The sequence below is a fragment of the Triticum dicoccoides genome, chromosome 5A (genome assembly GCF_002162155.2).
Source record: "Triticum dicoccoides isolate Atlit2015 ecotype Zavitan chromosome 5A, WEW_v2.0, whole genome shotgun sequence".
NCBI lineage: Eukaryota > Viridiplantae > Streptophyta > Magnoliopsida > Poales > Poaceae > Triticum > Triticum dicoccoides.
In genome coordinates this window covers 289502437-289519325 of record NC_041388.1, presented here as the reverse complement: position 1 = coordinate 289519325, position 16889 = coordinate 289502437, and the positions used below count along the sequence as shown (strand labels likewise).

At 40.6% G+C, this 16889-nt stretch overlaps 1 long non-coding RNA gene across 2 annotated transcripts; it reads left to right on the top strand.

Moving 5' to 3' along the window:
- Nucleotides 1-12492: 12492 nt before the first annotated feature.
- Nucleotides 12493-16352, top strand: LOC119301082. Of its 2 annotated transcripts, none has more exons than XR_005146868.1 (6): nucleotides 12493-12882; nucleotides 13020-13214; nucleotides 13848-14000; nucleotides 14125-14234; nucleotides 14639-14713; nucleotides 14786-16352. It is a non-coding gene; the product is annotated as an uncharacterized LOC119301082 (long non-coding RNA). The 2 variants fall into 2 exon arrangements; XR_005146869.1 differs by having other exon boundaries at nucleotides 14636-14713.
- The last annotated feature ends 537 nt before the right edge of the window (nucleotides 16353-16889 follow it).

Here is a 16889-nt window from a genome sequence, read left to right as displayed (position 1 = left end):
CTTTCTCAATTTTCTTAGTTCAATTTCTTTAGTCGGTTTGTCTTCATCCTGTGTTATCCTGTGCTTACGCTTTCTGTACTCTGTGCCTGTCTTCATTTCATCATGATGACTATGCTTGTGTTCTGTTATGTTTACTTTTGAGTACTTATTACGATGCTAGTAGTTCTTCGCTAAAGAATTTCCTCACCTGCAAATTCCTCAGTGAAGAATTCATAAAAATTGCCTATTCACCCCCCTCTAGTCGATATAACGCACTTTTAGAATAACCCGCCTAGCATGGAAGATATAGACAGCCTTAGTTGATACATGAGCTATTCGAGCATACAAAACAGAATGTTTATTTGAAGGTTTAGAGTTTGGCACATACAAATTTACTTGGAATGACAGGTAGATACCGTATATAGGTAGGTATGGTGGACTCATATAGAACAACTTTGGGGTTTATGGAGTTGGATGCACAAGCAGTATTCCCGCTTAGTACAAGTGAAGGCTAGAAAAAGACTGGGAAGCTACCAGCTAGAGAGCGATAACAGTCATGAACATGCATTAAAATTAATCAACACCGAATGCAAGCATGAGTAGGATATAATGCACCATGAACATAAATATCATAGAGGCTATGTTGATTCTGTTTCAACTACATGCGTGAACATGTGCCAAGTCAAGCCACTCGAATCATTCAAAAGAGGATACCACCCTATCATACCACATCACAACCATTTTAATAGCATGTTGGCACGCAAGGTAAACCATTATAAGCTCCTAGATAATTAAGCATGGCATAAGCAACTACAATCTCTAATTGTCATTGAAAACATGTTTATTCATAATAGGCTGAATCAGGAACGATGAACTAATCATATTTACAAAAACAAGAGAGGCCGAGTTCATACCAGCTTTTCTCATCTCAATAAGTTCATCATATAATCATCATTATTTCCTTTCACTTGCACGACCGAATAGTGTGGATAATAATAATAGTGCCCGTGCATTGGACTAAGCTGGAATCTGCAAGCATTCAATTCAAGAGAGAAGACATGGTAATATGGGCTCTTTGTTAGATCAACAATAATGCATATGAGAGCCACTCAGCATTTTAATCATGGTCTTCTCCTCTCAACCCCCAAATAACAAGAAAGAAATAAAACTATTTACACGGGAAAGCTCCCAACAAGCAAAAGAAGAACGAGAACTCTTTTTGGGTTTTATTTTTAATTACTACTACAAGCAAGAAAGTAAACTAGCTGAAAGCTACAACTATTTTTTTGTTTTTTATTAAGGTTTATCAAACACACAAGAAGAAAGCATAAAAAGGAAAATAAACTAGCATGGATATTACAATGAAAAAGTATGAGCACCGACAACTAGCATGAGTGTGCGAACATGAATGTAATGTTGGTGAGAAATACGTACTCCCCCAAGCTTAGGCTTTTGGCCTAAGTTGGTCTATGGCCACGGTTGGCCTGGCGGATATCCAAAGTTGTAACTGGGGTCGTACTGAGATGCAGCGGCAATTGCCTGATGAGCTGCGGCTTGGAGGCGATCTGTCTTCGCCCTCCTCTCATACTCGGTCGCCTCCTCCCTGGTTATAAAATATCGCCCCTTTGCCTAAAAGTCAAAGAAAGGAGGAGCAGGGAGGGCGACGTGATAGGTGTGTCATCTGTCAAAGATTAGTCGGTACTAGAGGAACTGATTGTTCCTCTCAACAAACTGATGACGAACCATAGCCTCATAATCTAAATAAGAAGGAGGCAACTCAATATCAACTCCACGTATGGGTATCTCAAGAAAGTTAGCTATACGAGTTGCATAAATTCCACCAAAGAAATCTCCATGAATACGATTATTATGCAACCTACATGCAACAATGGCTCCCAAATTATAATGTTTATCTCCTAATATAGCATTCCTGAGAACACTAAGATCAGGGACACACATGTGACATGCTTCATCCTTACCATTGATGCACCTACCTATGAAGAGAGCAAAATAATGTATAGCAAGAAAATGAATGCTCCCTATGGTAGCTTGTGTTATATATCTAGACTCCCCCACAGTTATACTGGCAAGAAAATCTCTAAACTCAGATTTGCGAGGTTCACTAACATCACCCCACTGAGGGAGTTTACAAGCAGTGTTTAAATCTTCTAAGTCCATGGTATAAGATTTATCATAAAGATCGAACATGACAGTTTGAGAATTGCGTGATGATGAAAATTTAAACCTTCTCACAAATGAATCAGTTAAATAGAGGTATTGACGACACTTATCTGCCTCGAAGCTCTCAAGATCAGCATTACGCACATAAGCTTCAAATTCCTCCTTGATTCCCGCTCGAACCATGAAGTCCTCTGACGGCCATTCATAGGGCCACACTTGAGCATCCCTTGGTGGTTCCTCATCTGCATCGCGTATTGCGAGTCTAGGTCCTTGCTTCCTTGAAGAACCACCTTGGTACATTTTCCTAAACATATTTCTTCCTCTGAAAAATTTCTGAAATTTTTAGTAACTCAAAATAAAAGTGAACCAAACTCAACAATATTGATAGCAACTACTCCTACAAGTGCCTAGAGGCAATATCATGCATTAAAACTACTTTTGGCCATACAAATTTGACATGCAAGCTCAAGAACAGGGTCACCTAAGTAGCAAAAATTGGTAATGAATAAATCACTAGAACAAAAACTAATTAGACCATTGGAGGAGTCACATACCAAAGAACAATCTCCTAAAGCAGTTTTGTGAATGGAGCTTTGAGCTAGGAGATCAAAAATGGCAGCAAGATGACCTTGAACTCGGGTTTGAGCTGGTTGGTGATTTTTGTGGGAGGAAGAAGGAGTGTGTGGTAGTTGGAATAAGTGGAGGGGAGCCACCGTGGGTCCACGAGGCAGTGGCGCGCCCAGGTGTTTGCTCCCCCTGCTATGTTCTTAGTGCTAGATATTCTCAAATATTCTAGAAAAATATATATTTAAATTTCAGGGCATTTGGAGAACTTTTATTTTTGGGGTATTTTTTATTGCATTGATAATTCAGAAAATAGACAAAAAATAATACTTTTGCTTTATTTAATATAAATAACAGAAAGTAAAAAGAGGGTACAGAGAGTTGTGTTTTCTAAATTCATCCATCCCATGCTCATCAAAAGAAATCCACTAACAAGGTTGATCAGGTCTTGTTAACAAACTCATTTCGAATAACATGAAACCGGAGAATTTTTGAATAACACTAGGTTACCTCAACAGGGATATGCATGTCCCCAACAATAAGAATATCATATTTTTTTTCTTGACAGTAGGAAGAGGAAATTCAAAACCTCCAATAGTAATTGTTGAAAATTTTCCAATTGAATTGATACTGTGGACTTAAGGTTGTTTCCTCGGAAAGTGTACCGTATGCTCATTACCATTAACATGAAAAGTGACATTGCCTTTGGTGCAATCAATAATAGCCCCTGCAATATTCAAAAAGGATCTTCCAAGAATAATAGACATACTATCGTCTTCAGGAATATCAAGAATAACAAAGTCTGTTAAAATAGTAACGTTTGCAACCACAACATGCACATCCTCACAAATACCGACAGGTATAGCAGTTGATTTATCATCCATTTGCAAAGATATTTCAGTAGGTGTCAACTTATTCAAATCAAGTCTACGATATAAAGAGAGAGGCATAACACTAACATCGGCTCCAAGATCACATAAAGCAGTTCTAACATAGTTTCTTTTAATGGAGCATGGTATAGTTGGTACTCCTGGATCTCCAAGTTTCTTTGGTATTCCACCCTTAAAAGTATAATTAGCAAGCATGGTGGAAATTTCAGCTTCCGGTATCTTTCTTTTATTAGTAACTATTTCCTTCATATACTTAGCATAAGGATTCATTTTAAGCATATCAGTCAAACGCATACGCAAAAAGATAGGTCTAATCATTTCAGCAAAGTGCTCAAAATCCTCATCATCCTTTTTCTTGGATGGTTTAGGAGGAAAGGGCATGGGTTTCTGAACCCATGGTTCTCTTTCTTTACCGTGCTTCCTAGCAACAAAGTCTCTCTTATCATAATGTTGATTCTTTGATTGTGGGTTATCAAGATCAACAGTAGGTTCAATCTCTACATCATTGTCATTGCTAGGTTGAGCATCAACATAAACATCATCATTAACATTATCACTAGGTTCATGTTCATTACCAAATTGTGTTTCAACATCAGAAATAGAAATATCATTGGGATTCTCAGGTGTGTCAACAATAGGTTCACTAGAAGCATGCAAAGTCCTATCATTTTTCTTTTTCTTCCTTTTAGAAGTACTAGGTGTATCTATGGTAGTTCTCTAAGAATCTTGCTCAATTCTCTTAGGATGACCCTCAGGATACAAAGGTTCCCGAGTCACTTGACCTCCTCTAGTTGCAAATCTAACATCATAGTCATTATTCTTACTATTCAATTCATTGAGCAAATCATTCTAAGCTTTAAGTACTTGTTCTACTTGAGTGGTAATCATAGAAGCATGTTTACTAATAAGTTTAAGTTCACCTTTAACATTAGCCATATAATCACTCAAGTGTTCAATCATGTAAGCATTATGTTTTAATTGTCTACCAACATAAGCATTAAAATCTTCTTGCTTAACCATAAAGTTATCAAATTCATCCAAACATTGGCTAGCAAACTTAGCAGGAGGGATTTCAGCTTTATCATATCTATAGAGAGAATTTACCTTTACTACATGTGTCGGGTTATCAAGACCATGTATTTCTTCAACAGGCGGCAAATTAAGACCATGCATTTCTTCAATAGGTGGTAAATTCTTAACATCCTCAGCTTTAATACCCTTTTCTTTCATAGATTTCTTTGCCTCTTGCATATCTTCAGGATTTAGAAATAGAATACCCCTTTTCTTTGGAGTTGGATTAGGAGTTGGTTCAAGAAGTGTCCAATTGTTTTCATTAGTCAACATATTATTCAATAGAATTTCAGCTTGATCAACAATTCTTTCCCTGAAAACATCACCAGCACAACTATCCAGGTAATCTCTGGAAGCATCGGTTAGTCCATTATAAAAGATATCAAGTATTTCATTTTTCTTGAGAGGATGAACAGGCAATGCATTAAGTAATTGGAGAAGCCTCCCCCAAGCTTGTGGGAGACTCCCCTTTTCAATTTGCACAAAAAAAAATATTTCCCTTAAAGCAGCTTGTTTCTTATGAGCGGGGAAATATTTAGCAGAGAAGTAATAAATCATATCCTGGGGACTACGCACGCAACCAGGATCAAGAGAATTAAACCATATCTTAGCATCACCCTTTAATGAGAACGAAAATAATTTAAGGATATAATAGTAGCGAGTTTTCTCATCATTAGTAAACAGTGTAGCTATATCATTTAATTTAGTAAGATGTGCCACAACAGTTTCAGATTCGTAGCCATAGAAAGGATCATATTTAACCAATGTAATTAACTCAGGATCGACAGCGAAATCATAATCCTTATCCGTAATAAAGATAGGTGAAGTAGCATAAGGAGGATCATATTTCATTCTAGCATTCAAAGACTTTTCTTTAAGCTTAGCTAATAGTTTGTTAAGATCACTTCTATCATTGCAGGCAAGAAAGTCTCTAGCAGTTTCTTCATCCATAACATAATCCTCAGGCACAACAGGCAATTCATATCTAGGGGGAGAATCTTCATCATCACTTTCATCAATATTATCAGTTTCAATAATTTCATTCTCTCTAGCCCTAGCAAGTTGTTCATCAAGAAATTCACCTAGTGGCACAGTAGTATAAACCATAGAAGTAGTTTCATCATAAGTATCATGCAAAGCAGAAGTGGCATCATCAATAACATGCGACATATTAGAATGAATAGCAGCTGTAGGTGTTGCAAGCTTACTCAAAACAGAAGGTGAATCAAGTGCAGAGCTAGATGGCAGTTCCTTACCTCCCCTTGTAGTTGAGGGAAAAATCTTGGTTCTTTGATCTTTCAAGTTCTTCATAATGATAAAAAGATATAAATCCCAAGCGACTCAAAGAATAGAGCTATGCTCCCCGACAACGGCGCCAGAAAATAGTCTTGATAACCCACAAGTATAGGGGATCGCAACAGTTTTCGAGGGTAGAGTATTCAACCCAAATTTATTGATTCGACACAAGGGGAGCCAAAGAATATTCTCAAGTATTAGCAGCTGAGTTGTCAATTCAACCACACCTGGAAACTTAATATCTGCAGCAAGGTATTTAGTAGCAAAGTAATATGATAGTAGTGATAACGATAGAAAAAGTAACGGTAGCAAAAGTGATATTTTTGGGTTTTGTAGTGATTGTAACAGTAGCAACGGAAAAGTAAATAACCGAAGAACAATATATGGAAAGCTCGTAGGCAATGGATCGGTGATAGAGAATTATGCTGGATGCGATCAATCATGCAACAGTCATAACCTAGGGTGACACAGAACTAGCTCCAGTTCATCAATGTAATGTAGGCATGTATTCCGAATATAGTCATGCGTTCTTATGGAAAAGAACTTGCATGACATCTTTTGTCCTACCCTCCCGTGGCAGCGGGGTCCTATTGGAAACTAAGGGATATTAAGGCCTCCTTTTAATAGAGTACCGGACCAAAGCATTAACATATAGGGAATACATGAACTCCTCAAACTACGGTCATCGCCGGGAGTGTTCCCGATTATTGTCACTTCGGGGTTAACGGATCATAACACATAGTAGGTGACTATAGACTTGCAAGATAGGATCAAGAACTCTCATATATTGATGAAAACATAAAAGGTTCAGATCTGAAATCATGGCACTCGGGCCCTAGTGACAAGCATTAAGCATAGCAAAGTCATAGCAACATCAATCTCAGAACATAGTGGATACTAGGGATCAAACCCTAACAAAACTAACTCGATTACATGATAAATCTCATCCAACCCATCACCGTCCAACAAGCCTATGATGGAATTACTCACACACGGCGGTGAGCATCATGAAATTGGTGATGGAGGAAGGTTGATGATGACGATGGTGACGGATTCCCCTCTCCGGAGCCCCGAACGGACTCCAGATCAGCCCTCCCGAGAGAGTTTAGGGCTTGGCGGCTGCGTATCGTAAAACGCGATGAATTCTTCTCTCTAAATTTTTTCTCCCTGAAAATGAATATATGGAGTCAGGGTTAAGGCCGGTGGAGCATTTGGGGGCCCATGAGGTAGGGGGGCGCGTCCCCACCCTCGGGGACAGGTGGAGGCCCCCCTGACGTGGATTCTTCTTCCAGTATTTTTTATATATTCCAAAATAATTCTCCATTGATATTTAGGTCATTCTGAGAACTTTTATTTCTGCACAAAAATAACACCATGGCAATTCTGGTGAAAACAACGTCAGTCTGGGTTAGTTCCATTCAAATCATGCAAGTTAGAGTCCAAAACAAGGGCAAAAGTGTTTGGAAAAGTAGATACGACGGAGACGTATGAGGTGCCCCCCTCCACAGATTTCCACCTCGGTCATATTGTCATAGTGCTTAGGCGAAGCCCTGCGTTGGTAACTTCATCATCACCGTCGACACGCCGTCGTGCTGACGAAAATCTCCCTCGGCCTCAGCTGGATCTAGAGTTCGAGGGACATCACCGAGCTGAACGTGTGCAGATCGCGGAGGTGCCGTGCGTTCGGTACTTGATCGGTTGGATTGCGAAGACGTTCGACTACATGAACCGCGTTACTCAATGCTTCCGCTTTCAGTCTACGAGGGTACATAGACACGCTCTCCCCTCTCATTGCTATGCATGTCCTAGATAGATCTCGCGTGATCGTAGGATTTTTTTTGAAATACTGCGTTCCCTAACAGTGGCATCAGAGCCAGGTCTATGCGTCGATGTTATATGCACAAGTAGAACACAAAGGAGTTGTGGGCGTGGGTATATACATATTGCTTGACGTCACTAGTTGTTTCTTGATTCGACGGTATTGTTGGATGAAGCGGCCCGGACGGACTTTACATGACCATGTTCATGAGACTGGTTCTACCGACGTGGTTTGCACACAGGTGACTGGCGGGTGTCTGTTTCTCCAACTTTAGTTGAATCGGATTCAATGAACAGGGTTCTTTCTGAAGATCATAAAGCAATCACTATACCATGTTATGGTTTTGATGCGTAGGTAAGAACGGTTCTTGCTAAGCCCGCAGCAGCCATGTAAAACTTGCAACAACAAAGTAGAGGATGTCTAACTTGTTTTTGCAGGGCATGATGTGATGTGATATCGTCAAGACATGATTATATAAATTGTTGTACGAGATGATCATGTTTTGTAACACAATTATCGGCAACTCTACATCAACACCATAGCCTCTCCGATGAAGTGTGAGTGGTTTACTTCAAACCTACGGGTCCATAGTTATTAGCTAGATGGCTTCTTCTCTCTTTTTGGATCTCAATACTAAGTCCCCCTCTCTTGTGGAGATCTATTCGATGTAATCTTCTTTTGCGGTGTGTTTGTTGAGATCGATGAATTGTGGGTTTATGATCAAGTTTATCTATGAACAATATTTGAATCTTCTCTGAATTCTTTTATGTATGATTGGTTATCTTTGCAAGTCTCTTCGAATTATCAGTTTGGTTTGGCCTACTAGATTGATCTTTCTTGTAATGGGAGAAGTGCTTAGCTTTGGATTCAATCTTGCGGTGTCCTTTCCCAGTGACAGTAGGGGCAGCAAGGCACATATTGTATTGCTGCCATCGAGGATAACAAGATGGGGTTTATATCATATTGCATAAGTTTATCCCTATACATCATGTCATCTTGCTTAAAGCGTTACTCTGTTCTCTTGAACTTAATACTCTAGATGCATGCTGGATAGCGGTCGATGTGTGGAGTAATAGTAGTAGATGCAGGCAGGAGTCGGTCTACTTGTCTCGGACGTGATGCCTATATACATGATCATACCTAGATATTCTCATAACTATGCTCAATTCTGTCAATTGCTCAACAGTAATTTGTTCACCCACCATAACACTTATGATCTCGAGAGAAGCCTCTAGTGAAACCTATGGCCCTGGGTCTATTTTCTATCATATTAATTTTCCAATACTTAGTTATTTCCTTTGCCATTTATTTTCCTTGCATCTTTATTTCTCTTTATCATAAAAATACCAAAAATATTATCTTATCATATCTATCAGATCTCACTCTTGTAGGTGACCGTGAAGGGATTGACAACCCCTTTGTCGCGTTGATTGGGAGTAGTTTATTTGTTTGTGTAGGTGCGAGGGACTCGTGCGTGGCCTCCTACTGGAGATACCTTGGTTCTCAAAAACTGAGGGAAATACTTACGCTGCTCTGCTGCATCACCCTTTCCTCTTCAAGGGAAAACCAACGCAGTGCTCAAGAGGTAGCAAGAAGGATTTCTGGCGCCATTGCCGGGGAGGCTTACGCAAGGTCAAGTCAAGATTTGGACTCTCGACAACGAGCCATTTCTGGCGCCATTGCCGGGGAGTCTACGCAAAAGTCAACATACCAAGTACCCATCACCAACCCTTATCTCCCGCATTACATTATTTGCCATTTGCCTCTCATTTTCCTCTCCCCCACTTCATCCTTGCCGTTTTATTCGCCCTCTCTCTCTCCATCCTCCCTCTCTTTCTCTATTCGCCTATTTTTTGCCCGTTTCTTGTTTGCTTGTGTGTCGGATTGCTTGCTTGTCACGATGGCTCAAGATAATACCAAATTGTGTGACTTTACCATTACCAACAACAATGATTTTATTAGCACTCCGATTGCTCCTCTTACCGATGCTGAATCTTGTGAAATAAATGCTGCTTTGCTTAATCTTGTCATGAAAGATCAGTTTTCCGGCCTTTCTAGTGAAGATGCCGCTACCCATCTAAACAACTTTGTTGATTTGTGTGATATGCAAAAGAAGAAAGATGTGGACAATGATATTTTTAAATTGAAACTATTTCCTTTTCCGCTTAGAGATCGTGCTAAAGCTTGGTTTTTGTCTTTGCCTAAAAACAGTATTGATTCGTGGAACAAGTGCAAAGATGCTTTTATCTCTAAGTATTTTCCTCCCGCTAAGATCATCTCTCTTAGAAACGATATTATGAATTTTAAGCAACTTGATCATGAACATGTTGCACAAGCTTGGGAGAGGATGAAATTAGTGATACATAATTGCCCTACACATGGTTTGAATTTGTGGATGGTTATACAAAAATTTTATGCTGGATTGAATTTTGCTTCTAGAAATCTTTTATATTCGGCCGCGGGAGCCACTTTTATGGAAATCACTTTAGGAGAAGCTACTAAACTCCTAGATAATATTATGGTTAATTATTCTCAATGACACACCGAAAGATCTACTAATAAGAAAGTGCATGCGATAGAAGAAATTAAGTTTTGAGTGGTAGATGGATGAACTTATGAAATTATTTGCTAATAAAAGTGTTTCTTCTGATCCTAATGATATGCCTTTGTCTACCTTGATTGAGAATAATAATGAATCTTTGGATGTGAATTTTGTTGGTAGGAATAATTTTGGTAACAACGCGTATAGAGGAAACTTTAATCCTAGGTCATATCCTAGTAATTCCTCTAATAATTATGGTAATTCCTACAACTATTCTTATGAAAATTTTAATAAGATACCCTCTGATTTTGAATCTAATATTAAAGAATTTATTACCTTGCAAAAGAATTTCAATGCTTTGATCGAAGAAAAAATGTTTAAGATTGATGAGTTGGCTAGGAACGTTGATAGAATTTCTCTTGATGTTGATTCTTTAAAACTTAGATCTATTCATCCTAAGCATGACATCAATGAGTCTCTCAAAGCCATGAGAATTTCCATTGATGAGTGCAAAGAAAGAACCGCTAGGATGCGTGCTAAGAAAGATTGCTTTATAAAAGCGTGTTCTTCTAGTTTCCATGATAACAAAGATGAAGATCTAAAAGTTATTGATGTGTCCTCTATTAAATCTTTGTTTTGTAATATGAATCTTGATAATGATGGGACTGAATATGATCCACCTTTACCTAGAAGGCGTTCCAAAAATTCGGGGTCTTTAGATCTTGATACTAAAATTGTTAAAAGTGGGATCGAAGAAGTCAAAACTTTAAATATTAATGAACCCACTATATTGGATTTCAAGAAATTTAATTATGATAATTTCTCTTTGATAGATTGTATTTCCTTGTTGCAATCCGTGCTAAATTTTCCTCATGCTTATAGTCAAAATAAAGCCTTTACCAAACATATCATTGATGCTTTGATGCAATCTTATGAAGAAAAACTTGAGTTGAAAGTTTCTATCCCTAGAAAACTTTATGATGAGTGCGAACCTACTATTAAATTTTAAACCTATAAGGATGCTAGCCGACCCTCCTCCATGAAGCTCCCCCGGATTAGCGCGTTCGTGGCCATCAGATGGGCTTTGACTTCCGTTGCTGGACGTTGGATCAGTTGACCGCGTGGTAAGAAATGTTACTTCTGCTTTGTTCTCACGTTTGGCTGACTTGTGGCCCATTTGCTTCTATAGTTATGCGTGTTACTGGTGGGTGTTCGGAACGGGTGCAAGTCCAACCAATATGTTGCAAGCGCGTGGTCGTATGTGAGCAGTCATCTGTCCCATCGTCACCACCACACCAAACCCCACAGCGGCTCCTCCGCAGTCGCCCGCATCCCTTTCCCCCCGAACCCCGCAGCTGGACGCAGCTTTGGTGCCTTAAAGGCACGTGCTTTTGGGTCATTGACATGTGGGCCAGTCACCTGTTGGGCCCACATGTCATAGACACAAAGGTAGGTGCCTTAAGGTACCGAAGCATCGTCCCCCGCAGCTGCCCTCCTCCTCATACCTTGCCAAATGGGCCGGTCCGGCACGGCACGGCCCGACCTGGGTTAAATGGGTCAGGCACGGCATGGCCCGTCCAGGCACGCTAAGTAATCATGCCATGCCGCGTGCTGGCCTCTCTGGCCCAGGCACGGACCCCTTGCTACATGGGGGGCACGGCGGCCCGTCTAGCACGCTGGCAGAGCTGGCCCGAGTAGGCACGTCCGGGTACAAGCGCAGCCTACATCGATCGTTGTCCCGTTGGCTCTGGATCGCTACCTCGTTGCAATCGCTGGAATAAAAAAGTGAATCATTTGTCGGCCGCCCGTGACCGTGTGTGCCAGAGTCAACATCGATGCATGAATAAGGGATCGCAGACACGCACATCTCCTGATCCTGGCTCCCTGTCCCTGGTAGGTATTCGTAGCAGTACAAATACGTAGCACCAGGCTAGTCGTGCCGTGCCGGGCTGGCACGCGTGCCAGGCATGGCAGCCCAGGCACGGCCCTAGCCGGGCCACGTGCCAGGCACGGCCCACTAAGCTACGTGCCGTGCCGGCCCGTGACGGGCCAGGCACGCGGGCTATCGTGCCGGCCCGATAAAACCGGCCCGTTTGGCCAGGTATACTCCTCCTCCATCCTCTCGCGCCCCCTCCCACATCTCATCCGGCCCCCTTCCGCTCATCCCTGAACGGATCCGAGACGTGCGGGCAGCGGAGGCGAAGGGCGACGGCGTCGGCGACCTGCAGGCGAAGGGCGACGGCGGCGGCGCTTGATTTGAGGCTGCGTCATGGATCGGCCCCTGCTGAGCGACAAGATTGCTGGACTGCCGCCATCTCACCTCGCCCCACCAGCTTCCACCGCCATGGATCCGCCGGAGATGGAGGGCAACGAGTGAGAGGGAGCAGGAGAAGATGTGAATCGAGGGAGTGAAAGAAGAAGTTCACACGGGAAGGGGAAGAGGGAGTCTTGCGGCGTATCCTCGTCTCATCCTGGCTGCAGATCTTTTGACGCCATGGAGCCAGCCGCTCTTGCTCGATGCCACGATACACAACACCAAGGTAGGCTCGACTACCTTTCTCCTCTCTCCCGTGTGATTTGTTTTCTGTTGATTTCCCCTCTTGTCTGTTCTAATTCGTGGGCAAACAATGGAGGATTTCTTCATTGTTGATCTTATTTGGCGCTGATTTCCCCCTAGATTCCTTCCTTTTACAGTTCCTTCTCGACTTGCTGTTCATCACGTCGATGGCTTCCATGGAGCAGAGGAAAGTATGCCCTCTTCATCTAGGCAGAGGAGCGGGACGGCCAGGAGCTGTCGTCCTGCTACCCTATGCCAATGGATGCGCCTCCCAGATGGCTAGCAACGCCAGATCCAGCTGGAAAGGACTCTACGGTAGGTTTGGTTTGTTATCCACCCCATGAAGTATAGGATTTTCTGTAATTTATTTATGTGGATTAACCCCAGACTTCATAGAGGTAGTCATCTTAAATTAGTTTGAAGTATTGTTATTGGTCACATGTTTACCAGTCCTATTATTGAAGCAACTGGATAGCTGCCGTTAGCTGTAATGTGATTAGCTACCAATCCTATTATTGAAGTTATTATGGTATATGTTCCTGCTACATAAATATACTTTTGTGATCATGAAATTGCATTTAGTTTTAGTATTCTCTGGTGCTGGAAAAGCTAACCTGTATCAAGCTAGATTATGCAAAGAGATTATACAAAGAGTTGGGAGCTATGCCTTTTTGCATTCCAGATTATGCAAAGAGATTGCCATGTTTTTTTTCGTTTCGGTTTAGTATATTCCCTTATATGTCCAGTTGTTTTCTGCAGAACAAATATAAATGTTCATGTTGTAATGGATGGATATGTATTGATGCCATCGTCATGTCATGTAAATTAGTTACAGAGCAGATCTATATTTTTGTTGGGACTAAAAGTGAAAACGAATTTGGGACCAAAACTTTTCAAATAGATCTAAATATAAATTGTGACCTTGCGTTGTTTGGGGTGGAGCTGCAGGGGGGTGAGAGGTGGATAACAATAGCGAGAAGGAGCATGCCATCGAGGAGTGCAAGCAGCGGCACTCCTCCGCAATGGGGTATGGCTGCAGGGGAGGGGACACGGCCAACGACAGGAAGAAGGAGCAAGTCGTCGAGGAGTACAAGCAGCAGGGTAAGATATGTATATTTTCAGACGATCTTGACTGTTTTGCAACATGTATTGCATTTCCAGGGATGATCCTTTTGCTTATTTATTATTTGCTATGTTCTCTGAAGATTATTTTTGGCCCATACAGTTTCCTGTGACTGGAAGTCTGAAACTGAAGATAGGGCATATTGTTTTGGTTCTGTGGCCGGAGATATTGTGGCTTGATTTCCCTAGAGCAATCGGACCCTTCCAAGATAGGTGAGCCTGATTTCTTCTGCAACTCTTGCACCACAGTACATGAAAAGGAATATGTCTACCTATCAGCACTATTTCTTGAAGAGGATTGTTGTTTCCCCTTTATTTTGTCACATCTTTCATGTGCTGGAGTTTTTCTAGGTCACTTTACACACTAGGCATCAGTGCACTTTTAGATACATTAGTGCTGATGGTGCTATCTTTAATATCTACTTTTGCGCTTTTCAAATTTTCTACTACGCTATCTATTATGTTCAGAGAGTATGACTTTACACATGTAATGCTGATTTGAAAATTTCCCTTGATTTGTTCCTCAAATGTTCTGAGAGAGTGTTGCGTATTAGGAAACCCCTTGGATAGTCAAGGTGTTGTTTCAGCTGACTAATATAAAGTTATATTTCCAGCAGAAGATATTTGGGATTGACGTTCTAATGAGAAAGTAGCATACGGATGGATGGACAATTGGACATGAGCTATCCAGTGTAGGTTCAAACAATTCATTCATTCATTGCAGGTTCAACATGTTTCATTATGTCTTTTTGCTTCATATTCAGGGTCGAGTTGGGCTATATTTCTTTCATTGAGGCGAGGGTGATTCCAGTAGGTGAGGTGCATTTTAGACATCTGGATGCCTTGCTATGTTCAGGCGTACTCGCCTTTTTTCTTGAAGTTGGGCGTCCGTTGTCTATGCGGCAAGGTGAGCTTATCCCATTTACTTTGTTCAATCCAGAGTCAAGATTCATATCCCCTTCACTGTCATTTCATTTGTGAGCATTTATTCCATTGCTCTATGTTGTCGGCATCCTGACAGTTTAGATGTTTCTGCGGATCACAATTGCTTCTGAACACACCGACCCATCTCATTGAGGAAATTCCCCTGCTCTGCTTAATTAAAATTAATGTGAAATATGTTTCTACCAAAACTAATTACAATTTATTCTTTTTAGTTTCTACTGATTTTCAGTATGAAATATTGGGGCCCGAGTACTTCAGTTCATTTCACAGTGGATATGGCACACACATGTATCATTGCTGTTATCGTAATTGATACCAACACCTTGACTGAATCGCATAGAATAGACTGCCCTGATAATTCTTGCAGTCCTAAAATGGTTTCTCAAAACATGGGAAAATTTACATTCTAAAAACTGTAGGCACACTGGGTGAAGCATATATATAATTCTATTATAACAGAGGTCACACACACACACAATATATAATTCTCTATATGCAAATTGTTATAATATGATTTTATTAGAATAGAGGTCAGGTACTACTGCCACGACGTAAGAAGGAAGGTGTGACACCCAGTTTTATATATATTGTGATTTCAGTTTTCATCAATGTCGCTATTATTATTATTATTATTATCTCTTTGTAGCTTCATATAAAATCAGTACTGACATGGTCATTTTACAGAGTGTAAAAATGGTAGGTGGTAGAATCATAACCTGGGACTGAGTGCCTTAAGAAGTTCCTTTCATTATCGTTAAATAATATAATGTTTAGGGCCAGTTTAGATGCGTCGTCGGAAAATATGAGTAAAATCAGTGAATATTGTGCATTGCCTTGGTGTTTGGTGTGTCTATTGCATAATCCTTTTCTTTTTTTGCTTCTCTTTCCAAAGCAAGGACCAGGCTGGGAACATATGTTTATAATGAAGTTCTTTCATTGCAGCTACATAGTATCTTAGCTAGGTATCTCTGTGCAAGTGTAGTTTGCCTGCAGGTTGGACATGTGTTTGAATATAATCCTTTTCTTGCTTCTCTTTTCAAAGCAAGGACCAGTCTGAGAACATATGTTTATAATGAAGTTCTTTCATTGTAGTCTGCATAGTATCTTAGCTAGGTCTCTCCAGCATGCTACCACAAAAGCGGAGCCATGATGTTATGCATATATCTGCATCGTCTATCAGTCCTAGAAGTTCTGATCTTCGTCTACCGTTAAACCGAGTTCATCTGTCTGGGTATGGCTGCACAACTTTTTATGTAATTGGACATTAAAAATTAGAGAATTTGGTTGTACTGCATCTGCCAAAGCACTATTGAAACAATGAATGTCAGCTATGTTATGAGCCGAACCATATTAAGTATGTGCATCCTGGGTGGAATGCTTTCTGTTCATGAGCTGGTCTCCCAACACGTATTGTTGAGAAAAGAAAAGAGAAGAAACGAAAAGAAAAGAAAGGAGCTTTTAAGTTCTTAAGAGGAGCAAGAGAGCTTCTAAGTTGTACACATTAGATCTAGCTTTCTTATGCTGTTTGTCTAATTATTTTCTACTCCCTGTATTTTCATATTGTGCTTCAAGTGGGCCGGCCGAAGAAAACGCTTTGTGGGCCGAATTGAGTACCATGCGACTACATCCGAATAGACATGCGTCTAAGTAGCATAGAAACAGTCTTTTTTTCAAACACATTTCTTTTATAGAAACACTTTTTAAAAGGGGCTTCTTATGTGGTTTATACATGGTGTTAGGTATATGTATATTCTTATTAAGCAAAAAGAATGTATTGTTTTTACATAGGGATGTAAATTCTTACCGTACTTGCTTGCTCAAACAAAAGATTGTCTAAAAAATACTCATATTTTCAACACACATGGTTTTGAATGAGTCTGTACTACCAAATTGTAATATGTACGTACTCCCTTCGATCCTTTA